Consider the following 14,413-nt stretch of genomic DNA (forward strand, 5'->3'; position numbering starts at 1 on the left):
CTGGGAAATGTAGTCCGCGCCCCCCACCTCCCGCCACAGCGAGCCGGCGCCGGGCCGCGCACAGCCAATCGGACGCCAGCAGGCCGCGCGGCACGCTGGGAAATGGAGTCCGCGCCCCCCCCCTTTCCCGGCCAATCAATCAATCAATCAGTCAATCAATCAATCAATCGTATTTACTGAGCGCTTACTGTGTGCGGAGCACTGCACTAAGCGCTTGGGAAGTACAAGTTGGCACCATATAGAGACGGTCGCTACCCAACAGTGGGCTCACAGTCTAGAAGGGAAGCAGCGTGGCTCAGTGGAAAGAGCCCGGGCTTTGGAGTCAGAGGTCGTGGGTTCAAATCCTGCCTTCGCCACTTGTCAGCTGGGTGACTTGGGGCAAGTCACTTCACTTCTCTGGGCCTCACTTCCCTCATCTGTCAAATGGGACTGTGAGCCCCCCGTGGGACAACCTGATCACTTTTTAACCTATGTTTGTACATATTTATTACTCTATTTATTTATTTATTTTACTTGTACATATCTATTCTATTTATTTTATTTTGTTAGTATGTTTGGTTTCGTTCTGTCTCCCCCTTCTAGACTGAGAACCCACTGTTGGGTAGGGACTGTCTCTATATGTTGTCAGCTTGTACTTCCCAAGCGCTTAGTACAGTGCTCTGCACACAGTAAGCGCTCAATAAATACGATTGACTGATTGATTGATAGAAGGGGGAGCCCCTTCCTTCCTCTCCCTCTCGTCCCCCTCTCCATCCCCCTGTCTTACCTCCTTCCCTTCCCCACGGCACCTGTATATATGTCTATAAGTTTGTACATATTTATTACTCTATTTATTTATTTATTTGTTTATCTTACTTGTACATATCTATTCTATGTATTTTATTTTGTCACTATGTTTGGTTTTGTTCTCTGTCCCCCTCTTCTAGACTGTGAGCCCACTGTTGGGTAGGGACTGTCTCTATATGTTGCCAACTTGTACTTCCCAAGCGCTTAGTACAGTGCTCTGCACACAGTAAGCGCTCAATAAATACGATTGATTGATTGATGACATTGATTGAGCCCCACCGTGGGACAACCTGATCACCTTGTAACCTCCCCAGCGCTTAGGACGGTGCTTTGCACATAGTAAGCGCTTAATAAATGCCATTATTATTATTATAGAAGGGGGAGACAGAGAACAAAACCAAACATATGAACCAAATAAAATAAATAGAACTATGTACAAGTAAAATAAATGAATAAATGGAGTAATAAATATACACAAACATACATATATATACATATATGTATATATATATACATATATATATGTATATATATATACATATATACAGGTGCTGTGGGGAAGGGAAGGAGGTAAGCTCGTTGTGGGCCGGGAACGTGTCCGTCTATTGCCGCACTGTCCTCTCCCGAGCGCTTAGTACACAGTCAGCGCTCAGTAAATAGGGCCAGAGCAAGCCAGCGCCCGGCCCGGAGGCGCCCCCTGGCGGCGCTCCGGGGAAAACCGTGGAGAAGAACACCATTCACTCATTCAATCGAATTTATTGAGCGCTCACTGTGTGCAGAGCACTGTACTAAGCGCTTGGGAAGTACAAGTCGGCAACATAGAGAGACGGTCCCTACCCAACAACGGGCTCACAGTCTAGAAGGGGGAGACAGACAACTAAACAACACACCTGGACAGGTGTCAAAATCGTCAGAATAAATAGAATTACAGCTAGTTCCGAGGCTCTAAATTAATACATATTCATTCAATCGAATTTATTGAGTGCTTACTGTACTAAGCGCTTGGGAAGTCCATTTGTACATATCTATATTTGTACATATCTATTCTATTTATTTTATTTTGTTAGTATGTTTGGTTTTGTTCTCTGTCTCCCCCTTTTAGACTGTGAGCCCACTGTTGGGTAGGGACTGTCTCTATATGTTGCCAATTTGTACTTCCCAAGCGCTTAGTACAGTGCTCTGCACATAGTAAGCGCTCAATAAATACGATTGATGATGATGATAAGATGCATGATGTACAACATATAAGAACGGGGAGATGTGCAAAACGGTTATGACTTGTAAGTTATAGTCAAAACCAGAAAAAGGTAATAACAGTAATGATGGCATTTGTTAAGCACTTATGATGATGGTATTTGTTAAGCGCTTACTATGTGCAAAGCACTGTTCTAAGCGCTGGGGGCGTTACAAGGTGATCGGGTTGTCCTACGGGGCACACAGTATTGATCCCCGTTTTACAGATGAGGGAACTGAGGCACAGAGAATTTAAGTGACTTTTTTTAATGGCATTTATTAAGCGCTATGTGCAAAGCACTGTTCTAAGCGCTGGGGACGTTACAAGGTGATCAGGTTGTCCTACGGGGGCACACAGTCTTGATCCCCAGTTTACAGATGAGGTAACTGAGGCACAGCGAAGTTAAGTGACTTTTTTTAATGGCATTTATTAAGCGCTTACTATGTGCAAAGCACTGTTCTAAGCACTGGGGAGGTTACAAGGTGATCAGGTGGTCCCAAAGGGGACTCACAGTCTTAATCCCCATTTTACAGATGAGGTAACTGAGGCACAGAGAAGTGAAGTGACTTGTCCAAAGTGACACAGCTGACAATTGTCAGAGCCGGGATTTGAACCCAGGACCTCTGACTCCAAAGCCCGGGCTCTTTCCACTGAGCCACACTACTTCTCACACTATAGATACATAAATAAGTGCTTAAAAGTCCATAGACAATGCAAAAGGGAGAAGGAGTTGGGGAAAAAACGGTATAATTCATTCATTCATTCAATCGTATTTATTGAGCGCTTACTGTGTGCAGAGCACTGTACTAAGCGCTTGGGAAGTACAAGTCGGCAACATATAGAGATGGTCAAGTAGGTGTGCACAGAGGTGTGGGTCTGATGTGATGTGGTCTGGTGTGGTGTTGTGAGGTGGAGTGGTGTGTGGCAGAATTGTGTGAGCACTGTGATGGCATGGTGTTGTGTATTGTGGCATTGTGGTTTGGGGTGCCCTGTGGCAGTGTGGTGTGAGCACTGAAGCGTTGTGGTGTGTGGCAATGAGGAGCTCCTTCCCCCAGGATGTGAGGGTTTGGGGAGGGAGGGCTGGCTCTGAGTCAGCGTCACCTAATGATGGACAAGTCATTTCCCTAGAGGGACGTTAACCGGGAGAAGGGCGCTTCTCAGTTAGTGCCGTCCCCCTGCCCGTAATTAGCTTTTTCAGAAACCACTTTTTCCGGAATGAATTTCCTAATGCCGAATTAAAAGAGCAATCCTGTGGGAATTTTTCCCTGCAAATGAACGCCATGGACTTGGGGTGAACTGAGGCCTTCCATGGACTTGTGTGTGTAAGACACCAGATGGAGGTGCTAATTATTATTATGATGATGATGGCATTTACTAAGCGCTTACTATGTGCAAAGCACTGTTCTAAGCGCTGGGGAGGTTATAAGGTGAACAGGTTGTCCCATGTGGGGCTCACAGTCTTCATCCCCATTTTACAGATGAGGGAACTGAGGCACAGAGAAGTGAAGTGACTTGTCCAAAGTCACACAGCTGACAATTGGCAGAGCTGTGATTTGAACCTGTGACCTCTGACTCCAAAGCACGTGCTCTTTCCACTGAGCCACGCTGCTTCTCAACCACGCGGCTAATTCACTCCCTCCATCCTAGCCCACACAAGGCGGACAGGAAGGGGGCGATTCTGGAGAGGCATAATAAACACCATTGATCGATTGAGTGATAGACTGTAAGCTCGTTGTGGGCAGGAAACACGTCTGCCAACTCTGCTGTATTGAGCTCTCCCAAGCGCGTAGCGCTCAATAAATACCATCAATTCACGGATCGATTGATCGAACATCCCATGGCCAGAGGGCAGTAGCTCTCACCAGCAAAATGGCAGTGCCCTCACCAGAGAAATGGAAGGGTCATTCTATCAGCGCTTAGAACAGTGCTTTGCACATAGTAAGCACTTAATAAATGCCATTATTATTATTATTATCCCACAGCCCATCTGGCTGGCACTGCAGATGCCCAGGATTGCCAGCCAAGGGCAGTTGAGCCCAGGTCCCCAGCAATGTATGTTTCACCCAGCAGGCTTTTTCTCGAGTACTCGATTCCCGTCTTCAGAATTGGTATTTGGACACTAGTCTGCCCATTCCCATCCTGGCCAGATATGGATGCTTTGTGATGCCACGAGACTCTTGTCATAAACAAGCAGTTTAGGGCAAGTGGCTCCCATGAATTCCGAGGGACCGAGTCTGTGTCTGATCTGATTATCTTAGCCCTTGGCATCATGTTGGACAAATAGTAACCTCATTGTAAATATCATTTTCAAAAGGAATCAATCCCTCCCACAGCATCAGGAAGGATGAAAAATGAGCGGACGAAGACGAACCTACAGACAACAGCTCTCTCTTCCAATGATAATAATAATAACAATAATAATTCTGGTACTTGTTAAGCTCTTACTGTGTGCCAGGAACTGTACTAAGCACTGAGGTGGTTACAAGTAAATGAGGTTGGACACAGCCCCTGTCCCACATCGGCCTCACAGTTTTAATCCCCATTTTGTAGATGAGGAAACTGAGGGCCAGAGAAGTGAAGTGACTTGCTCAAGGTCACACAGTAGACAAGCAGCAGATCCGGGATTAGACCTTCTTACTCCCAGGTCTGTGCTTTATCCATTGTGCCATGTTGTGACTTTCAATTCCTTGTGGATCCAGCCTCCTAAGCCAGTTGATTACAATTATCTTCCGAGACTCCTTTCTCCTGTTAGATTGTAAGCTCCTTGTGGGCAGGGATCACACCTCCCGAGCACTTTGTCCTAGTTAGTAGCACTTAGGCCTAGCAGAAAGAGCCTGGACCCGGAAGTCAGAGGACTTAGCTTCTAATTCCTCAGTTTCTTCATCTGTAAAAATGAGGATATAATACCTGTTCTCTCTCCTACTTCGACTGTGAGCCCCATGTGGGACAGTGACTGTGCCCAACTTGATAAACATGTATCTACCCCAGTGCCTTGAGACATAAAAAGCACTTAATGAATACAATGATAATAATAATGCACTCTGCAATCAATCAGTGGTATTTATTGAGTGCTTTATCGTGTGCAGAGCACTATACTAAGCTCTTGGGAGAAAACATTACTGCACACAGTAACCATTCAATAAATGCCATAGATGGTAAACTCCCTGTGGGCAGGGATCACATCTGCCAATATTGTTGATAGTACTTTCCCAAGTGCTTAGTACAGTGGCCACACTCCCAGCTTCACCTCGCCCCCTCCTACCTCACCTCCCTTCTCTCCTTCTCCAGCCCAGCCCGCACCCTCCGCTCCTCTGCCGTTAACCTCCTCACTGTGCCTCGTTCTCGCCTGTCCCACCATCGACCCCCGGCCCACATCCTTCCCCTGGCCTGGAATGCCCTCCCTCCCCACATCCGCCAAGCTAGCTCTCTTCCTCCCTTCAAAGCCCTACTGAGAGCTCGCCTCCTCCAGGAAGCCTTTCCAGACTGAGCCCCCTTTTTCCTCTCCTCCTCCCCATCCCCCCTCTGCCCTACCCCCTTCCCCGCCCCACAGCACTTGAATATATTTGTCCAGATTTATTACTCTATTTATTTTACTTGTACATATTTACTACTCTATTTTGTTAACGATGAGCATATTGCTGTAATTCTATTTATTCTGACGGTTTTGACACCTGTCTACTTGTTTTGTTTTGTTGTCTGACTCCCCCTTCTAGACTGTGAGCTCGTTGTTGGGTAGGGATCGTCTCTATATGTTGCCGACTTGTACTTCCCAGGGCTTAGTACAGTGCTCTCCACACAGTAAGCACTCAATAAATATGATTGAATGAATGAATGAATGACTTGGAAGAGGTCAGTAGAGTTTCAAGAGATGATCCCTGCCCTTAAGGAGCTTACAGTCTAAGGTGGAAGACAGACACTAAAATACATTTCAGGACAGGGAACCAGTTGCTTGGGCCAGGTGGAAGTGCAGGTGGCAGTTTTAGGAAGTAATAAGTTGGGGAGATGAGAAATTCATCTGGGAAACCCTTCTGGAGGAGGTGGGATTTCAGAAGGGTCTTGAAGTTGGGGAGAGCAGTAGTCTGCCCCATGTCAAGAGGAAGGGAGTTCTAGACAGGAGGGAGAATGTGAGGAAGAGTTGGGTGGTGAGAAAGATGAGAGTGAGGTGCAGTGAGTAGGTTGGCTTGAGAGGTGTGAAGTGTGTGTGTGTGTGTGAGTGTGTGCGCGAAGCAATATATTGGGAGAAGGGTGAGACTAAGAGTAAGGGTGATATTTGTAAAGTGCTTACTATTCATTTATCTATCTATTGATTGATTTATTTGTATTAATGTCTGTCTCCCCTCTAGACTGTGAGCTCGCTGTGGGCAGAAACGTGTCTGTTTGTTGTTACATTGTGCTCTCTCAAGTGCTTAGTACAGTGCTGTGCACACAGTAAACACTAAATAAATATGATTTAATTAATTAATGATTATTTAGCATGCCTTGCCATGCTGGGGTAGATTCAAGGTAAGCAGGTTGGACACGGTCCCTGTCCCACATGGGGCTCCCGGTCTTCATCCCCATTTTACAGATGAGGGAGCTCAAGTTCACCTAGCAGACAAGTGGCAGAGCTGGGATTAGAACTCACCTGAGTCTTTTAGACTCCCGGCCCCCTGCTCTATCCACCAGGCTACACTGCTTCTCTAGTTCAAGCCAATAGTCAGGAGTTTCTGCTGGATGCAGGTGACCATTGGAGGTTTTGAGAAGTGAAGAGTCATGGGCAAAATGATGTTTCAGAAAAGCGAATCGGACACCTGAGTGCAGTATGGACTGGAGACGGGAGAGGCTGGGGGGCAGGGGAGGTCAGCAAGGAGGCTGAGGCTGCAGTAATCGAGTCAGACTATGGCTTGTGCGTGGATCAGCCTGGTAGTGGCTTGGATGGAGAGGAAGGGGTGGATTCCTGATGCATGAAGAAAAACCCCACGAGATTTGGTGGACAGGTTGAATCTGGAGGTAAAATAGAGCAATCAAGGAAATTGCCGAGGTTGAGGGATGGAGAGACGGGGAGGGTGATGGTAGTGCTGTCCCTGGTGATGGGAAAATTAGGAGGAGGAGAGGATTTGGGAGGGAAGGACACATTTAAGGATCTGGTGGTGACATCCACGTAGAGATTTCCTGAAGACAGACGCAAGTCTGTAGAAAAGGAGAAAGGAGGGTCGGTATTTACAGATTTCTTCCACTGTCCACCCTGGGAAACTATTCAATGACCAGCAATGCTCAACTTCCACCAAGAACAGGGCAAAAATAAATGAGTTTAAGCTACAGCAAGAAGGACTGTGGTTGGTGCAGGGCTCTGCACACAGTAAGCACTCAGTAAATGGCGATTGAAAGATTGACTGAACCTGAAAACAACAGCCTCCCTGCCTCTTGTCTCTCCCCACTCCAGTCCATACTTCAGTCTGCCACACAGATCATTTTTCCACAAAAGCGTTCAGCCCATGTTTCTTCACTCCTCAAGGAACTCCAGTGGTTGCCCATATACCTCTGCATTAAAGAGACTCCTGATTGTTGGCTTTAAAACATTCCTTGCCCCCTCCGACTCTTCCACTTGCTCTGTGTGACCTTGGATAAGTCATTTAATTTCTCTGGGCCTCATTTTCATCATCTGTAAAATGGGGGGTAGCTCCATGTGGGACAAGAACTGGGTCCCACCTGATCATACCAGTGCTTAGTACAGTGTTTGGCAAGCACAGTGAGTGTTTAACAAAACACAATTATGATTATTAAGTGCCAGCCTTTGGTGGCTTGCTTTATCCTTGGAGTTGGGCAACAGCAGTTTCTCCTTCTTTTATCATTCTTCAGAGCCAAATTTCAGCATTTTCTTCTTCAATGAACTCTGGGCTCCTTTTCAACAAGCAATTAAAGGTGATTAGTGTTCATCTAATTACCAGGCACTGTGATGCTCCTGGAGCTTCATCATCATTGGCCCTCTGCAGGGGAAGGTACCTTGTGGATTTCCTGCCTGCATTAGAGAAGCAGCATGGCTTAGTGGAAAGAGCCCGGGCTTGGGAGTCAGAGGACGTGGGTTCTAATTCCGACTCTGCCACTTGTCCGCTGTGTGACCGGGGACAAGCCACTTAACTTCTCTGTGCCTCAGTGACCTCATCTGCAAAATGGGGATTAAGACTGTGAGCCCTACGTGGGACAACCTGATTACCTTGTATCTGCCCCAGTGCTTAGAACAGTACTTGGCACATGATAACAAATACCATAATTATTATCATTATTATCTCTGTTCCCTCTGCTCCAGTTCTACCAGGGGTCGGGGGTTGGGAGTGGGGGTGGGGAAGATGAGGGGGTGGCCAGCTGAGGGGTTGCCCCCCTCAGGGAGCGGGTCTTATATAAGGAGACTCCTCACCCTCCTCTTCCTCCATCCACCTCTACGAGGCGACCAGTTGGTTCAGTTGGTTCATTCCGTTCACAGGACCGGAGCGGAATTGAGACCTAGTTCAGTCCCCAGGGCTGCCGTGGATACCATAATATGATCTTCATTCATTCAATCATATATTTTGAGTACTTGCTGTGTTTAGAGCACTGTGCTAAGCACTTGGGAGAGTACTATGCAACAATAAACAGACATATTCCCTGCCCACAACGAGCTTCAGTCCAGAGGAGGGGAGACAGACATCGATACAAATAGTCTGGGAAGGCCTCTTGGAGGAGATGTGCCTTCAGTAAGGCTTTGAAGAGTGGGAGAGTCATTGTCTGTCAGATGAAATAAAACAAAAGCTTTCTTCTGGAGGTAGAGGAGAGAGAGAGGAATTATAGAGTCCTAAGTTTCCTTTTCTCTAGCTTCTGCGTTTCAGTAGGGGAAGGAAGGAAAGAATTTAAGGCTAAATGTTGGAAAATCAATCAATCAATCAATCAATTGTATTTATTGAGCGCTTACTGTGTGCAGAGCACTGTACTAAGCGCTTGGGAAGTACAAGTTGGCAATCATTTTCCAAACATGTAGAGAGAGAGAGAGAGAGGCAGTTGGGGCAATTGCCAGTTTCCTTGAGGTGTATGAGCAAATAAAACACCTTTTTATTTCGAGATCCTGTGGGATTGTAAACAGCACCAGATCTTTTTAATGTAGCCAGGTGACTTTAAAGAATTTGGGCTGGCGTCCAACGCTTTGAACAAAACTGATTGAAGAACATTATGGATGTGGCCACACAAGACTGGCCCTCCACCCCCTCCTTTCCCATTGTTGCCCTTTCCACTCCAAGCTAACTAAAACCTTTTAAGAAAAAATCCTGCTATGAACTGGATTCGACGAGTGACCCAGCTAATAACTCCCAGTCTCAATATAAGTGTGAGGTATTGAGCTTTAAAAACTCCTCCTTTAGCCCCAAGCCTCCTGGAGCTCTTCAATCAATTTATGGTATTTATCGAGCACTTATTGTGTGAAGAGCACTGTACTAAGCACTTGGGAGAGTACAACAGAACAGTTGGTAGACAAGCTTACAGATCAGGGGGAGTGTTCCTCCCCTTTACTGGTGGTGGTGTTAGCATTGTGATCCCCTCCCTCTCATTCACAGATCTGAAACTAGAAATGTCCCAAATAATTATGAGGCCCTCTATGTTCAATCAGAGATGGAGGCAGGAGTGGAAGGGCCAGAGCCTGCTAGACTGAAAAGGTGTTATTTTTGAAATACCATGAGGGGTTTCTATAAAGTTTTCGTCAATCAATGGTATTTACTGAGTGCTTCCTATTGCTGAGAAGCAGCATGGCTCAGTGGAAAGAGCACGGACTTCAGAGTCAGAGATCATGGATTCAAATCCCAGCTCTGCCAATTGTCAGCTGTGTGACTTTGGGTAAATCACTTAACTTCTCTGGGCCGAGTTCCTTCATCTGTAAAATGGGGATTAATGTGAGCCCCCCCGTGGGACAACCTGATCACCTTGTAACCTCCCCAGTGCTTAGAACCGTGCTTGGCACATAGTAAGCACTCAATAAATATCATTATTATTATTATTATTAATTATTATTATTTGAGGAGGGAAAGGCGTTTCAGGCCAGAGGCAGGCTGTGGGCTAGGGGTCGGTGGTGAAATAGGTGAGATTGAGGCACAGTGAGAAGGTTGGCATTAGAGGAACAAAATGTGTGAGCTGGGTTGTAGAGGGAGAGTAGTGAGGTGAGTTAGGAGGGGGAAAAGTAGTGGAGTACTCTAAAGCATGGCCTACTGCATAGAGCATGGACCTAAGAGTCAGAAGGTCATGGGTTCTAATTCTGGCTCCGCCACCTGTCTGCTGTATGACCTTGGACAAATCACTTCACTTCTCTAGGCCTCAGTTCCCTCATCTGTATAATGGGGATTGAGACTGTGAGCCCTATGTGGGACTATATCCAACCCCATCTGCTCATAGCCACCCCAGCACTCAGTATGGTGGCTGGCACAGAGTAAGCACTTAACACTTAAGAGAAGCAGCGCGGTTCAGTGGAAAGAGCACGGGTTTTGGAGTCAGAGGTCATGGGTTCAAATCCTGACTCCGCCAATTGTCAGCTATGTGACCTTGGGCAAGTCACTTCACTTCCCTGGGCCTCAGTTACCTCATCAGTAAAATGAGGATTAAGACTGTGAGCACCCCGTGGGACAACCTGATCACCTTGTAACCTCTCCAGCGCTTAGAACAGTGCTTTGCACATAGTAATTGCTTAATAAATGCTAACATTATTATTATTTTTAATAAATCTAGGGGCCGTGTTGACCAGCCTCCACTGACCCTACTCCCTCTCACCCACTCGCACCCCTTCCCTTCAGGAAAGCTGAGAGGTACAGAGTTTCTACAGATTCTCCCTTTCTCCTTCCTCTTTTCCGACCTCCTCCCTTCCTAGCTCCTTCCTTCCCTGCCTTTTCCCTCTCCTTCCTTCTCTCCCTTCCACTCCCTCCTCTTTCTCTCCCTGCCTCACTGCCTTTTTTTTTTTTTTTTTTGGTATTGGTTGATTGGTTGGTTAAGAACTTACTACATGCCTGACACTGTTCTAAGCCATGGGGTAGATACAAAGTAATCAGGTTGGACACAGTCCACGTGCCACATGGGACTCAAAGTGCCAATCCAAATTTTACAGATGAGGGAACTGAGGCACAGGGAAGTTAAGCAACTTGCCCAAGGTCACACAGTAAACAAGTGGAAGAGCTGGGATTAGAATCCAGGTTCTTCTGACTCCTAAACCCACGCTCTAGCCACTAGGCCTTGTTGCTTCCGACTGTTCCCTCCAGCTCTCCCTCTTCCCCTACTTCCTCCCTCTCTCTCCTGCTTCTTTCTCTTCCCATCTCTTCCTTTCAGCCCTCCCTCTTTTCTCCTCCTTACTTCACCTGTAAAATGGGGATGAAGACTGGGAGTCCTGTGTAGGAAATGGACTGGGTGCAACCTGATTAGCTTGTATTTACTCCAGTGCTTAGTATGGTGCCTGACACATAATAAGCACCTATTAAATGCTGTGAAAAACATTGATATTGTCTGTGGACTGCACCTGCTTAAATCTCCGTGGCCTGTCTCACTACCTTCCTCTCCCTCCCTCTCTCCCTTCCATTTCACAGTGAGGTAGCTGCAGGCATCTGGTGATTTCGATCCAGAAACTGGTGGGATTGGAGGGGTCTGAGGGGTAGGCTGCTCCCTCTTAATCCACTAACCAATCAATCAACCAATCAATCGACCATGGGATTAATTGAACACATAATATTTGCAGAGTCCTGCCCTAAGTGCTTTGGTGAGCACGTTAAAATAGAGTTGGTAGAGACAATCTCTGCCCACAAGGAACTCACAGTTTAGAAGGGGAGAAAGACATTAATATGAAGAAATAAATGACTACGTACTTAAGTGCTGTGGGGTGAACATCAAATGCTTAAAGGCTACAGACCCAAGTGTTTCAGCAATGCCAAAGGGAGAGGGAGTAGGGGAAATGAGGACTTATTCGGGGAAGGTGATGTTAGCTCCAGGTCTGAGGAAAGATGCTGGCAAGGGGTCAGCGGCGAGCTATGAGATTGAGATGTATATGGGGAATTTCTTGGGAAAAAATCACCACTGGGATAATGCCAACCTGATCTTCCACAAAGGGAAATTTGGCTGTTCTTGGAGCCCTACGACATCAACAAGTCAGCACAGAAATATCTCTCCATCAGGAGCCTCCAAGTGCACAGATGCTTCGAGCAGTTGCGGGAGGAGGTGAATCATACCCACGAGATGCCCACGAGTTGGTTTCCTTAAAGAAAGTGTCGCTGAACTATTTGCATCCAGGCACCAAAGTGATCTGGGGGATGCCATGACTGATATGTTCAATGCCTGGGAGCGATTCCTCACTACCTCATCGACGAATGCATCTGTGCCAAGATTGAATTCAGCCCCCTCAGAGGAATAAAACCTTCCCATGAGCCGCCTGGGCAGATGAGACGGAGGTGCCGGATTTCTTCGACGCCAGCTAAAAAAAGTTACAAACCTGTGACGAGGGTGACCTGCTTTTGCAATGAGGTTGGAGAGGAATTTGTAAAGACACTGTTGGCTGGGTGACATTTACAAACAGGATGAGGAAATCAATAGATTTTCTCTCTGTGCAAGCAGTTATAAAAATTCATTTGTGTCAGATCACTGTTAGTGGCTCATGTGTGTTTGTGGGCTGGTAAGAGCCCTCAAATCACCCCTTCCAACAGTACCATCAATCAATCAATCAATCAATCAACGATATTTACTGAGCATTTACTGGATGAGGTAACTGTACTGAGCATTTGGGAAAATATGATTCAATAGAGTTGGTAGTTTCCCTGCCCACAAAGAGTTTACAGTCTTAGAAGGGGAGACTGACTGTAAAATAAATTATGAGGGTGAACATCAAATGCTTAAGAGTAGAGTTCCAAAGGCATAGGTGAAGCAGATGGGAGCGGGATTAGAGGAAACGAGGGCTTAATCAGGAAAGGCTCCTGGGAGATGTGATTTCAGGATGGCTTTGAATAATGATGATAAAACTAGGGTATTTGTTAACCACTTACTTTATGCCAAAAACTTTACTAAGCTCCTGTGCAGATACAGGATAATCGGGTCTCACGTGGGGGCTCACAGTCTAATTAGAACAGGTATTGAATCCCCATTTTGCGGATGAGGGAACTGAGGCACAGAGAAGTTCAGTGACTTGCCCAAGGTCACACACAGAGTAGGTAAGTGGCAGAGCTGGAATTAGAACCCAGGTCCTCTGACTCCCACAGGGCTCTTTCCATCAGACCTTGCTGCTTGAAAGTGGGAAGAGTCGTGGTCTGTTGGATATGAAAGGGGAGGGAGTCCAGGCCAGAGGGAAGATGTGGACAAGGGTTTGGCAGTGAGAGAGACGAGCTCAAGTTACAGTGAGTATCTTCCCCCTACCCTGCTCTTCACCTGCAAGGTCAAAGGGTGGATGGAGACTTTTGATTAAATGTTTTTTTATTATTCAGTCATATTTATTGAGTGCTTACTGTGTGCAGAACATTGTACTAAGCGCTTGGGAGAATACAACATAACAATAAACAGACACAGTCCCTGCCCTCTGAAGCAGATTGGTACGCTGATGTCTTTCTGGGAGAGGTGACCTTTTAGACTCATCTCTCCAGGGGTGATAGGTCTGTCGTTATCACCCCATAACTCTGGGCAGGAACAAAAAAAAAGATCCCCAGGGTGACCTCCAGCTCAAACTCATGGGAATGGTGATGTCCTCTGCTAAACATGCCCTTCAGGTGCTAGGATATCTCGGTTTCTCTTCATCTGTGGGGGGCCTGAGCTATCGCGGTGGCCCACGGGCTTATGTGAGTCAAGGAGAGAGAGATGGATAGCCAGAAACACAAGAGCCTGGGAATGCCAGCCTGCAAGACACACTTGGTTCTGTGTCAACAAAGCCCTCCCCTGAGGTCTTGGGGAAAGGGAGACAAGGAAAAGGTGGATTGCTAGGGGAGCACTGGGAACAATGAGGCAATATTCTTTTTCATGGTATTTCAGCCAGTCAGTCAATCTAATTTATTGAGTTCTAACTGTAAGCAGAGCACTATACTAAGTGCTTGAGGGAGTATAACAGTAGACGGATATATTCCCCGCCCACAACAAGCTAACAGTCTAGAGGGGGAGACAACCATTAATAGGAATGAATAAATTACAAATATGTACATAATAATAATAACAGTGATGATGATATTTGTTAAGCTCTTACTGTGTGCTAGGCACTGTACTAAGCACTGGGGTAGAAACAAGTAAATCGGGTTGGATACAGTCCCTGTCCCACATGAGGCTCACAGACTCAATCCCCATTTTACAGATGAGGTAACTGAGGCACAGAGAAGTGAAGTGACTTGCCCAGGGTCACAGAGCTGATAACTAGCAGAGCTGGGATTAGAACTCATGACCCTCTGATTCCCA

General features: G+C 46.5%; 1 protein-coding gene across 1 annotated transcript in view; it reads right to left on the bottom strand.

Annotated features, from left to right (window-relative positions):
- MOCS1 (molybdenum cofactor synthesis 1) overlaps positions 1–14,413 on the bottom strand; it is a 135,523-nt gene that overhangs the window by 29,451 nt on the left and 91,659 nt on the right. The window lies entirely within an intron of this gene.

This window comes from Tachyglossus aculeatus, chromosome 19, assembly GCF_015852505.1.
Source record: "Tachyglossus aculeatus isolate mTacAcu1 chromosome 19, mTacAcu1.pri, whole genome shotgun sequence".
In the NCBI taxonomy this organism is placed as follows: Eukaryota; Metazoa; Chordata; class Mammalia; order Monotremata; family Tachyglossidae; genus Tachyglossus; species Tachyglossus aculeatus.